The sequence below is a fragment of the Nothobranchius furzeri genome, chromosome 15 (assembly GCF_043380555.1).
Source record: "Nothobranchius furzeri strain GRZ-AD chromosome 15, NfurGRZ-RIMD1, whole genome shotgun sequence".
NCBI classification, from domain to species: Eukaryota; Metazoa; Chordata; class Actinopteri; order Cyprinodontiformes; family Nothobranchiidae; genus Nothobranchius; species Nothobranchius furzeri.
Genome location: NC_091755.1, coordinates 39911398 through 39924529, shown reverse-complemented (window position 1 = coordinate 39924529; position 13132 = coordinate 39911398). Strand labels below are relative to the sequence as shown.

The 13132-nt window shown below is 40.1% G+C and overlaps 1 long non-coding RNA gene across 2 annotated transcripts; it reads right to left on the bottom strand.

Annotated features, from left to right (window-relative positions):
• Nucleotides 1-6577: 6577 nt before the first annotated feature.
• Nucleotides 6578-7152, bottom strand: LOC129164715 (uncharacterized). Of its 2 annotated transcripts, none has more exons than XR_011516764.1 (2): nucleotides 6874-7152; nucleotides 6578-6801 (listed from the first exon to the last, which is right to left on the bottom strand). It is a non-coding gene; the product is annotated as an uncharacterized lncRNA (long non-coding RNA). The 2 variants fall into 2 exon arrangements; XR_011516765.1 differs by having other exon boundaries at nucleotides 6578-6758.
• Nucleotides 7153-13132: the final 5980 nt, after the last annotated feature.

Genomic DNA, 13132 nt, shown 5'->3' with positions numbered 1-13132 from the left:
GATAAAAATTGAAATGCTTCATGCATTCATCAGCCTTTGAATGACTGTTTCTTATACTGCACCTTCTACACTGAAACTGCTCAGCATTATCTTTTTTAGTCTTTCTGTGCAGAAAATAAATGAGTCTACTGAAAAGGCAAAAGGTTCCCACTCCATGACTGTCACATAACAGAACTGGCTGCAACAACCCCTACCTGAAAAAGAGTATGATTGTTGGAGATAAAATGATCCAGCCCAGTGTTGAAATGAAATGTTCATGGCCAAACTAATAACTCAGGAGATAGTGAAGGCTTTTGTTGCTCTCGTCCAGGATAGCACTAACTCTTGTAAGATGACTAAATGACATGACTAAGTGGAAGTCATCATTAATATATTTGACAATGTGATAATAACAACAGACACTGCATCTATAACCTGTGATTCAGGAGCTAAAATGCTGCTCAATATTTAGTCACTCAGCCTAATTTCACATGTCTTACCACTGATTCAGTTCAATTCAATTCAAAAATACTTTATTAATCCCAGAGGGAAATTGATTGCTGTAGTAGCTGAGAATAATAATAATAATCAAGTCATCAAAGAGTTGTTGTATATTACAATGGCTGTTGGCAGGAAGGATCTCCAGTAGCGGTCAGTGTTGCAGCCAAACTGAAGAAGCCTCTGACTGAAGACACTCTTCCATTGTCGGACAGTCTTGTGAAGAGAATGCTCAGGGTTGTCCATCATTTTCTTGATTCTCTGGAGAATCCTTCTTTGCATCATCTCCTCCAGCGGTTCCACAGTCGTCCCCAGAACAGAACCAGCCTTTTTATTAGGCTGTTGAGCCTTTTCAGGTCCCTGCTTCTGATGCTACTACCCCAACAGACGATGGCTGAAGAGATTACACTCTCAACAACAGACGTGTAGAAGATCTGCAACATCTTGCTACAGACATTGAAGGACCTAAGCGTCCTCAAGAAGTGCAGTCTGCTGTGTCCCTTCTTGTAAACAGCTTGGCTGTTCTTTCTCCTGTCCAGTCTGTTGTCCAGGTGAACTCCAAGGTATTTGTATTCCTCAACCACCTCCACTTCTTCTCCCATGATGGAAACAGTGTTTGACTCCACCCTGTTTCTTCTGAAGTCTAAAATCATCTCCTTTGTTTTGTTCACGTTCAAGGTCAGATGATTGTTTCCACACCATGCCACAAAGCGCTCCACCAGCTCTCTGTACTCAGCTTCCTGTCCATCTCTGATACACCCGACAACTGCAGAGTCATCTGAGTATTTCTGTAGATGACAGGTCTGTGATTTGTACTGGAAGTCTGAGGTGTACAGGGTGAAAAGGAATGGTGAGAGTACAGCGCCCTGTGGTGCTCCAATGTTACTGATCGCCTGGTTTGATGTGCAGTTCTTCAGCCTCACAAACTGTGGTCTGTTTGTCAGGTAGTCTTTAATCCAGGCGATAGTTGAGGCCCCCACCTGTGTCTTCTGGAGTTTCTGGCAAAGTGCATCAGGCTGGATTGTGTTAAATGCACTGGAGAAATCAAAGAACATGACCCTCACAGTGCTGCCTGCTTTGTCCAGATGACAGTGGGTTGGTTGAAGCAGCTGGATGATGGCATCTTCAACTCCAACTCCATGGCGATAAGCAAACTGCAGTGGGTCCTGATATGTTCTAGTTTGCTTATTCAGGTGGACCAACAGGAGTCTCTCCAGGACCTTCATGATGTGGGATGTCAGGGGCAACCGGTCTGTAGTAGTCATTGACTGATGGGCAAGTTTTCTTTGGAACTGGAACAAGGCAGGATGTCTTCCACAGGACTGGAACCTTCTCCTGGGCCAGGCTGAGGTTGAAGAGGTGCTGCAGAATCCCACAGAGCTGCTCTGCACAGGCCTTCAGTACTCTGGGGCTGACACCATCTGGACCTGCAGCCTTGTTCCTGTTCAGTCTCTCCAGCTGCCTCTTCGCCTGACTTCTACAGACAGATAGGTGGGAGGGGGAGGTACATGGGGCAGCAGCATCTCCTGACTTGGTTGAAGACAGATTTATAGAACCAGAGGAGTCCATGACTGCGTTAGAGGACAAAAGTGCTGGTGTGTGACAGGAAAATGTTGGATCAGAGGAGGACGTGATGTCTGATTGGCTGGGGACAGGCGAGGAGGATGCTGAGTTCGTTCCTGAACTGAACCTATTTAAGAACTTGTTCAGTTCATTGGCTTTGTCCAGGCTGCCGTCTGTACAATCCTTCCTCTGCTTAAAGCCTGTGATCTTCTTCATCCCTGACCAGACATCTCTGATATTGTTCCTCTGTAGTTTGTTCTCCAGCTTCTTCCTGTATGCCTCCTTGCTGTCTCTGATCATGATCTTCAGTTGTTTCTGTATACTCCTCAATAATTCCCTGTCTCCCTCCTTGAATGCACTTCTTTTCTCATTTAGCAGATTCTTCAGTTCACTGGTGATCCAGGTTTTTTTTTTTAGCAAAGCATCTCAATGTGCTGGTGGGTATGATGTTGTCCACACAGAAGTTTATATAGTCAGTGACACATCCAGTCATGGCATTGATGTCCTCTTCATATCCTTGGCAGAGAGTCATCCAATCTGTGGTCTCAAAACAACTCTGCAGGGCTTCTTTAGCATCCTGTGACCATTTTTTCACAGTTCTTCTTGTCACAGGTTGCCTCTGAACAAGTGGTTTGTATTCTGAGCAGAGAAAAACAAGATTGTGATCTGATTTTCCCAGAGGAGGTCTAGTTTTGGACATGTATGCATTCTTTACATTTGCATAACACAAATCCAATGTCTTGTTTTCTCTGGTGGTGCAGCTGACAAACTGTTGAAATGTTGGAAGTGTAGCAGAGAGCGAGGCATGACTAAAATCATCAGAAATAGCCACAAATGCATTGGGGTGCTGGGTTTGTAGCTTAGCGACAACGGAACTGATGGCATCACATGCACTTTCAGCAATGGCTGAAGGTGGAGTATAAACGGTTGCCAAGACAACACTGGTGAAATGGGGAATCCTGACAGAGAGACGCTATAAGCGGGCATATGGTCCTGCAGCCACATCTCAGTGAAACACATAACACTGCACTGCCAATACTCTGGCTGAGTCATTGAAAGGGCTTGGAGTTCATCCATCTATTTGGCCAGTGATCTCACATTGCCCATTATGATCTTCGATGGAAGAGATGGTTTGAATTTCCTCTTTCTCTGTCTCCGTTTTGCTCCCGCTCTGCACCCACGCTTCTTGTATTTTAGCTCATTTGGGATTTGTGGCTTCAGTTGAGGTATTATTTCAGCCTTTCCAATGTTAATCAGCTGCTCCCGATTGTAAACCAGCTTGTTGCCATGGTTACGCATCATAACAAATGCTCAACAAGTGAGAAAAAGTGAAAAAATAGCAGTAAAATTCCTCTAAGCTTCACAGCACCAGAAACAATAAAGTAAAATGTCACAAAAAACATGTCTTTTTCTTGAGAAACTAGAAGAAAAAAATGTCCAAAAAAAGAGGCTAAACTACCATATAGTCAACAGAATTACTCCAACATGCAGCCACCCAGAGCAGCACAGTTCCAGAAATAAGTAAAAAATATGTCTCATAAGTAAAAATCAGTGGGAAAAGGACATTTTTTAATATCTGGGCTCTACTCAATAAAATGATATTCAGATACAATGCAGCACAGTGATGCTTTTATGAAAAGATAACAAGAAAGTTTGCTGGTGAAGGATTCCTGGAAATCCCACAGCATATGTCTGCAAAATAAAGCAATGAATATTCTTTTCCAGCTGGGTAAAAGCCCACCCATCCTCCCACACACACTCAATGTGTAACACACACAAACACACACACAGGTACTCAGACAAACCTTCATTTTTCATTTTTTGGCCCCATTTTTGTTTGTGTCCCAATGTGGCTGAACCACCTCCGGGCTGCCTCCACTGGTGCTCTGGGCTGAATAAACTATTACCCTTTGACACAGCAACCCAGAAGCTTGGCCATCAGCTACAGAGGAGGGCAGACAGATGGATATTTACTAATTCAATGTTCTACATGTAAATGGTGTGTTCCAACGCTGGGTTTGATTCCATGCTGAGGTGCCCAACATGAGCACATCCTGCTTCTATCCCAGGAGACATAATTGTTGTTGGACATGTTTTGTGAATCTCTGCAAAGTTGCCGTGAATTTTCCTTCTCTTGCAGCATTTGCACCAACTGCACTCCGGGGTTGCTGTGCTGTTATTCTCGTCTTGTTGTCTGATTCATGAGTATGGAAAAAGCTGATGAAACCTAAAATAACCACACTCATCAGTAAATTACCTCCTCAGGGTTAAACACGCAAACCACATGGACCCAATCATGGCTGCATTTGAAATTTGCTTAGATTTTCTGTATGACTGATATTTTATTCAGCTCATAAGTGGCAAAACTGCTGCTGAACATAGTGAGAATACTAAAGTTTCATGATCAAAGAGACTTGGAATACAACTGAATGTTTTTATTTATTGTGATCAAATACATTTTTGTTTGATAAAGGTAAATGTTGAGGATTTTGTTATAAAGCTTACAAAAATGATCTCTGTGACCAATAAATCCCACAAAATAATGCTGTGATGTGTCACACAGGAGATGTGATGTGTAAATTTAGCAGTAAACAGAAAATACAGTTAAACCACAAAATGTGTTGCTGCAAAGTTAGAATTTTTAAATAAACCTAAAAACTGTGGTAGTTCAGAATCTTATTTTTAGTTTTATTGCCTTTTAAATTAGCCTAGTGAACTAGGAAACGTTTTGGTCTAGGAACGCTCCACTGGAAACTCCACAGCCCCTAGCAGCATTCTGGCTGGCCAATCACGGCTCTCAAAAGGGGTTTCAAACTGATAGAGTGCTGGGATTGGCCCACCATTGCGAAGCGCTCTATCGGCTTTGTGGGCCAATTAGGGCCCTCTATTTGTCTGGTGGGTGGGATGATGCAACAGAGTAGAACAAGATGGCGACAGCTTGTTTGAAATGGCTTTTACATCAATTTGGGATTATTTGGACTTGGGCTTTATGAGAATCAGGACCAATTAGATGTGTGTCCATTATTTAGAATAAGGATATATTGTTGCCTTCTTCAACAGCGGACTGGCTCGTTTATCGACATCCCTTGCGGTGAGTATGCTGCTCATTGTCCAGAAGCATGCAGAAATCATTTGAAGGACAGCAGTAGAACCTGCTCCACAGCCCAGAACTGTCAATGGAGCGTTCCCAGACCCAGGCTTGCCAGGCTAGTGAAACCAAACATCCAACTGTAAAAAATCAAGCCACTGAAACAGAAATAAAAATAGAACCCTCTCTTTTCTGCTCTACCAACTCACCATATATATTCATATGCTGATGGGAAATCTGTTCATAAATACTACTGAAGACAAGCTGAACAAGTGCCATTAGCATTAGCATGCTGTAAGTGTCAGTGCTCTCTGAACTCATCATTTCAAAAGCCAGCAAAGTCTCTGTAATATGGTCTGCAACACCGCATCCAATCACACACGCGTTGGAGGCTTTATGTCTCACTGGCCTGCTAACATTTTAGTATACATTCAGGAGCACAACCATTTAAAGTGCATGTCAAGTGTGCCTCAGAGTCTTACCCCACCCACGTATCAATTTTAAAAAATGCAACATTGGTAGGCGTTGCCTGGAGGACCGAGAGGGCGGAGCCGCGGCAGTGACGAAGAGACGGCTAACTAGACGAAGCTAGCTCCCTTCACTCTGAGCAGTCATTAGAAGTGGAGGACGTTTCTCCCCCTCCTTACCCAGACACTCGAGAAGAAAGGGACCAAGTCTATTGGGAGGAGACAAGCGGACATGAGCCTTATTGTTTTGAGCTTGTGAGTTGCCTGAAATTACCGGAACCGACCCAACAGAACCATCTCTGAATGTAAGTAGCCGTTAGCCATAGCATTGGATTAGCTAAAGGGTTTGTCTCCACGGCCCGAGAGCTAGTATTCAGCATGATTTAGAGATTTATCTGCATCAACACACCTGGTTTTAATCAGCAACAAACAGCTGATCTGCTTAACAGCTTATCTAACCTGTTAAAGCAGGAAAATCCACTGAAACGTGCTGGATAGCAGCTCTCCAGGAGATCTGGGCTCAAGCTACAGTCTGCTGCATGAAGTTATGAAAATATCCCATGAGAAAATTATTCTGTAATGTGTTCAGCCCACTAAAACTGTCCTGATTTCATTATTTATTTACTGATACTAGCTGCTCTTGGTTGCAGGTGATCCTCTGGTGTCTGCAGCTGGTCTCCTGCTGATGTCGTCGGGATCAGGAGCTTCCAGAAGAATGTGCCTTTCAATGATTCTTTCCCCCTTATTTGTTATATTAATTAAATAAATCTCAATTTATATATTTCCTGTTTTTGTTCATGTCCATAAATACTTAAACATGCTTGAAATTAAAACGAGCTTTTAACAGTGAGGTGCTAGTTTAGTTCATCACAATAGCTAGATAAACATGCGACAATGTGATAATTCAATTAATATAATTCATAAATATCCATTAAAATATAAAAACTGGAATTAAAGTGAGATATTTGGCAGCAGAAAAAACTTGTCAAACACAATATTTATTATAATAATTGTAGGCAGACAGGAGACAGAGCTGATGGAGGTTCTCAGTCATCGAAGGATGGCTGAAGGCTTTCCAGGAACAGGAGATGTGGTGTTGTCTCTTCTCTCTCTATTCTGCTAGATGAGCTGATAGGTTACAGGTGTGTGAGGACATCCTCATGCTGTCATAACCAGATGACAGGAGTTATCAGGTGATCAGCCAGGCTAATGAGATGCAGAAAGAAAACAAATCCAGGACAGTGTACATTAATAATAATAATATGTGGTGTTGCTTACCTTATGTGCTCTTATAGAGTTATTAACGTGTGCCTGCCTCATGGTGTAGAGTCCATATTTTGCTGAGTGTCCTGCAGTAATGCAGGTTATTAGTTAATTTACTTTTGATAGCAAAAACAAAATATTTAATTTAAAAGTTATTTACCAGGTGAATCAGCTCACACGTCACCACCTGGTGGTGACCACCAAGTGTCACAGGGCCAGAATCAGTAGCCTCCGTCATGATGTAATCACATACTTATTTAATTGTTAATATCTTAAAAATTCAGAAATGTTTTAATTTTTTTACCTTGAACAGTTCACTGAGCTTGCACTGTCACTGAGGTGGAAGCTGGAATCAACAGCAGACACCTCACACCTTGGTCTTTTCAGGAGGTGTGGATGCTCTGGGACCTTCTGGAAGATGAGTTTCTGTCATGGTCCCTGTGTCACAAGACACTGAGGCTGTGAGCTCTATAAAAACAAAGAAGCAGCACATTTATAAACGTTTAAAAGAGCATAAAATCACTTGTAACAATCTGTAAAACAAATTAAAACTAGAAGGTAATAAAATGTTTACATGGAAGATTATTAAAAATAATTCACCTTTGCTACGGGTAACACCACGTCAGCCTGGACAAGTGCATTCTTGCAGATTACTAAATCAGTCTGACAGTCAGTGTCTTGGGTAGATTTAGCCTGAAAAAAAATAGAAGCACATTGATGTTTATAAAGTCAGATAAAATACAAAAGAAACTGTCCCATATAGGCGCTTTATAACATTCCTAGTGTGTGATGTTATTATAACGTAAAAGTCAGTCACATATGATGTGGAGACCCTGAAATGCGACCTCCTGAACAGAATTCCTCACGGAACCGGGTCACGCTGTGCTAGATTTCACGCTGTAATGCTGTCTGTCAACTAGTGCTGCGTCACCCTTACGAAAAAGAAGTATACTTTAAGTATCTAATTTCAAGTATACTTAAGTGTACAGAAGTTTATTTGCATACTTGTTCTTAAAGTTTACTTAGAAGTATACTCCTTGGGACTAAATTGGGCCACTAAAAGTATACTTGAAGTATACTACAAGTATACTTCAAAGTAATAATTTAAGTTTATTTGTAGTGTACTTCTGATATAATTGAGTATACTTTTCTCTTTGAAAGTATACTTAAAGTAACCTCACAAGTGTACTTGGAGTGTACTTCAGATATAATTGAGTATACTTTTCTCCTTGAAAGTATACTTATAAGTTTACTTGTAGTGTACTTCTGATATAATTGAGTATACTTTTCTCCTTGGAAGTATACTTAAAAGTAACAATATAAGTTTACTTGTAGTGTACTCCTGATATAGTTGAGTATACTTTTCTCCTTGAAAGTATACTTATAAGTTTACTTGTAGTATACTTCTGATATAATTGAGTATACTTTTCTCCTTGGAAGTATACTTAAAAGTAACAATATAAGTTTACTTGTAGTGTACTCCTGATATAATTGAGCATACTTTTCTCCTTGGAAGTATACTTAAAAGTAACAATATAAGTTTACTTGTAGTGTACTCCTGATATAGTTGAGTATACTTTTATCATTGAAAGTATACTTAAAAGTAACAGTATAAGTTTACTTCTAATAAAATTGAGTAAACTTTTGCCCTTGAAAGTATACTTGAAAATAAACTTTAAGTAGCATTATAAGTTTACTTGCAGTGTACTTCTGAAATAATTGAGTATACTTTTCTCTTTGAATGTATACTTAAAATTATACTTAAAGTAATAATATATGTTTACTTGTAGTGTACTTCTTATATAATTGAGTATACTTACAGTTTTGAAAGTACACTTTACAGTAAACTTGACGTAATATTCTTTTAGTACATTTAAGTATCTCTATTTTTTCTATAAACACATACTGCAAGTAACATTTAACATCTGCTATTTGCTTACTACCAATACATTTAATTTCCACTATTTACTGATACTTCGTATTTATGCAGAGAAAAAAAATTAAATAAAATAGCTAAGTCATTTTGTTTAAATTTATTAAACAGAGAGAATTAGAACAGAACAAAAACAGACCTGTTTACCAGGATTAATCAAAGATGAGAACGCAAACTGTTCTGAACATGACGTGTTAATTCTGTCCATTTTGAAAGACTTTTTAAAAATGCCTTTAAAAAATCAGTCCATTTTATGGATCCACTTGCTTGGTTGTTGATGCCTTTTTGAAGTTTTCATTGTTGCATTTCTTTCGTGTTATTTTTCTTACATCTTGAACGCGCAGAGATGGAAACTTCAACTGAGCATGCCCTGTGAACACACAAAGCAAATAAATGAACACTTGAACTGTTAGGTGAACTCTGACACCACAAAATCTTTAATGTTCATACACTGTAAACCCGAATAAGTAGGCAGAACTCAAAAAATGTAAGGCAATCAGTTGCCTCATATTTTCTGAGTTAATAAACTCAGATATTTGAGTATATCAGACCATAAATAAACTTGAATATTTGGAGTTTATATTAAATATATTTTCAAATTATGATCAAATTAAAGTTACCGATTAAGCCAACTCAAACAGAAAATAAAACAAAATTTGAAAGAAACAATTACAAACGCACACTTTTGAAAACTGGACAACAGCAGTGTGTAGTCTTTCTTTGAGTAGGTGGTTTAAAGCAACATCAGGATGCACATCAATTCAACATTAACAAAATATGAATTACACTAACCACTATCAAGTAAGTCAGTGAGTACTTTATGCCATTTGGCATAAAACCAGTTGAGTATTGAATCGGATTAGCCTATGGGCTAATCCGATTCAATTATTTACGCTAAACTAAAGCCACAAATGAGAGTTGCCAGACTCAGAACGGCTGGACGAACAGAGAAAATGTAAAACTCAACTGTTCCTCCCACTGTCTTTATGGGTGACCCCGCGAGGAAAGTTGACCATTGAGCAGGGTTGATGGTTTATCCCTTGAGGTCCACGTGGCAGGGGGGAGGTGGTGCTCACTCCTCACCCCTGCCACGTTGACCCAAGGGATGAACCATCAACCCTGCTCAATGGTCAACTTTCCTCGCGGGGTCCTACCCATTAGGACAGTGAGAGGTGGTGTGTTACTTTAACATCAACAATTAAAGAGCAGACAAATAGTAAATTACATTGTGGATGTGGACAATGCTCTAACAGAGTGAGCCATCTGAATCCACCACTCTTTCAGATTTTGAGTTACACATGTAACATCAGGTCATTTTTGACTCTGCAGCTTGGGTGACAGTTTAGACTCATCAAGACCAAGTAAGATTTTCTGCGTGAACTCAAATGTGTTGGTCAGTCCCTTCGGATAATCTAGGTGTAAGGCATAGATGAGGCCGAACATTACCAGGAAGACATCAGGAAGGCTGGAGAGGTTGACAATCACATCACCCTCTAGGATAACAGATTCTCACCGGGTCGTACGTAACCGGACTCTCGGCATCATCTGTGATGGTTGTCAGGAGGACAACTGCTGCATCCCTGAGGTCAGGCTCATTGGTATCATCCTTACAAAAATGAAAGGGAGATCATACACTAATCACATTTGAACTAAAACTCTGACTGTGGCCATTTTTATTTCAGTAGATTGTCATGTAAATAACAATAAATGCAGTCTGATAGACTCCTGTTTAGGGCTGGGCAACATATCAAAGATTTATCGTTATCCAAGTTCTTGTCTCTCACCCAGATAATTTTTCCCATGTCAATAAATTTGATAATAAAAAAATGAAAAGATGTGTAAGTTGGCCACATTTATGTCCCTTTAAGAAGCTGTAGCACCTTGAGTCGTAAAATTTTAGTCAATGTAATACATGAGACAGCCCCATCTAGTGGACAAATATTGTTGCTACGCATTCCTGTAGTTATCGACTACTTATCGTTATCGAAGTGAGATCTTCAACATATGGTGATATTGATTTTAGGCCATATCGCCCAGCCCTACTCCTGTTCATTCTGTTGCTTTGTGCTCTCATTTACGAATAAAGTGAGATGGCTTCAGTGTGTGCCAGTGTTATGCTAATGAAAGCTGCTTGAATTCTTTGCAGTGATTGTTGATTTTTCTCAGTGCCTTAAAGCCTGCCACACATGAGGGCCATCTGCTGAGCAAACGGTCTCGAATGACCGCTTGCTCAGCAGATACCTCGCCACGTGCGCCTGATTTTCACAAGAGTTTTCCGCCTCACGAGACGCTGAGGTGAATATCTGACCAGTTAAGATATTTTTCGCCTCACAGGTGTAAAAACTCGCCGTGTGCACATTACTGAGCTGCTGGTTGAGCTGAAATATTCTAGTGGCCAACCAAAGCACGTTCTCCGCTCACATGACCCCAAGATGGCAGCCCCCTGTCTGCATGTCAGAAAAGAAACAACACAGAGACAGAGCTGGAAACGGAGGAAATGCCTATCCTTTTTTGTTGATGAAACGTCGCCGCCACCGGCATTTGAAGGTTAGGAAAATATGGGTACAGTAGCTGGAAAGATGGACCAGGCAAGGAGTTTATGCCAATTTACTCCAAGAGATGCACCTGGAAGACCCAGAATCCTTCCGAAAGGGTAATGGAAACAGTGGGCCCATCGATCCACAAGGTACCGTTTTGTTTATTTTTCAGACACGCAGACAGGGCAAGGGGCTGCATCTGAATCTATCTTGGGGTCATGTGAGCGGAAAACGTGCTTTGATTGGCCACTAGAATATTTTAGCTCAGCCAGCAGCTCAGTAGTGCACACACAGCGAGTTTTTACCCCTGTGAGGCGGAAAATATCTAACTGGTCAGATATTCACCTCAGCGTCTCGTGAGGCGGAAAACTCAGTGAAAATCAGGCGCACATGGCGAGCAATCTGCCGAGCAAACAGTCATTCGAGGCCGTTTGCTCAGCTGATTGCTCTCGTGTGTGGCAGGCTTAAACATCTTGCCAAAGGTTTGTAGTTGAAACAATAGCACATTTTCCAAAATGTTCATGTGTGTTGTCCTTGTGTTGTCTTTATGCATAAATAAATAGAATGATTTGTTCAAATTTACAATACTGGGACTTACCACACATGTCCTCAAAAACCCAGAGGTTTCCTCACGTAGATAGACAGGAAGGGCATGGAGAACAGTGGTACGCCTTGTGTGGACATCATGTAATTCCTAAGAAGATTAAGAGTGTAAATACTGTCAAGTTTACTAATCAAACTCAATGCCAAATTGCTCTGACCAATTTTCCAAGACAGTGATATCTGCATCTAAATCCAATGATAAACTGCTGAATTTAAAAGTTAATTTGAAGTGTTTAAAATTGCATAATACGGAGGGGTATTAGGGCAACTGAAGAAAAAAAATTCTGAAAATAAATAAAGTCAGAATTCTGACATTTATCTCAGTATTCAATTGTTTCCTTCAGTGGCCCTAATACTGCCTTATTGCCTAAGAGAGAGTCACTGAAGAAAAAGAAAATAATTGAGAAAAAAAAGTCAGATAATTTCAAAATTCTGGGATTAAAGTCAGAATTCTGACTTTTTTCATGAACCTAAAACCAAACAAACAAAAAACTATTTAGGAATTTTTTTGTAAAAAAAAATCAAAACAAACAAACAAACAAAAAAGCCTGAATTTTAATATTTAAATCAGAATTCTGATCCCCCCTCATAATCTTCCCCAATTTCCCTTTTTTTTTTGTTTTAGGTACCAGTCAGATTTCTGAGATTAAACTCAGATTTATGACTTATTTTCTCAGAATTCTATATTTTTTTCCCATCAGTGGCTCTAATACTCATAGCATAAAGGCATTACCTGTAAATTGTATATTCACCAGTTTTAAAAGACAAATCTGTATACATATATACATACATACATACATACATATATAGTCATGTTATTTAGGATGTGCAGTGGTCTCACTTGTATGAACCTCTTGGGGGTCAACAGCAGCATGCCATCAATCTTGTGTGCAGAGAGTGGGGTTGGATCATTGAAGTCTGACTGCAGATTCATAGACAGGCTTCCCGGTGTGGCTGACAGCTCATAGGAACGCAGATGCTCTACATTTACAGATCTACACCAGGAAGCATAATCAGTAGAGAAAAAAACATTGTGAATCACAAGGTAGATCTGTGTTAGTCTGCAAAATTTAGGCAGTCCTCCACTATATATGAAGCTAAATCATTAATCATCTAAATTATATGTGTGTGTGTGTGTGTGTGCGTGCGCGCGTGTGTGTGTGTGTGTGAGAGAGAGAGGAGATTCAAGTGTAATTTGACT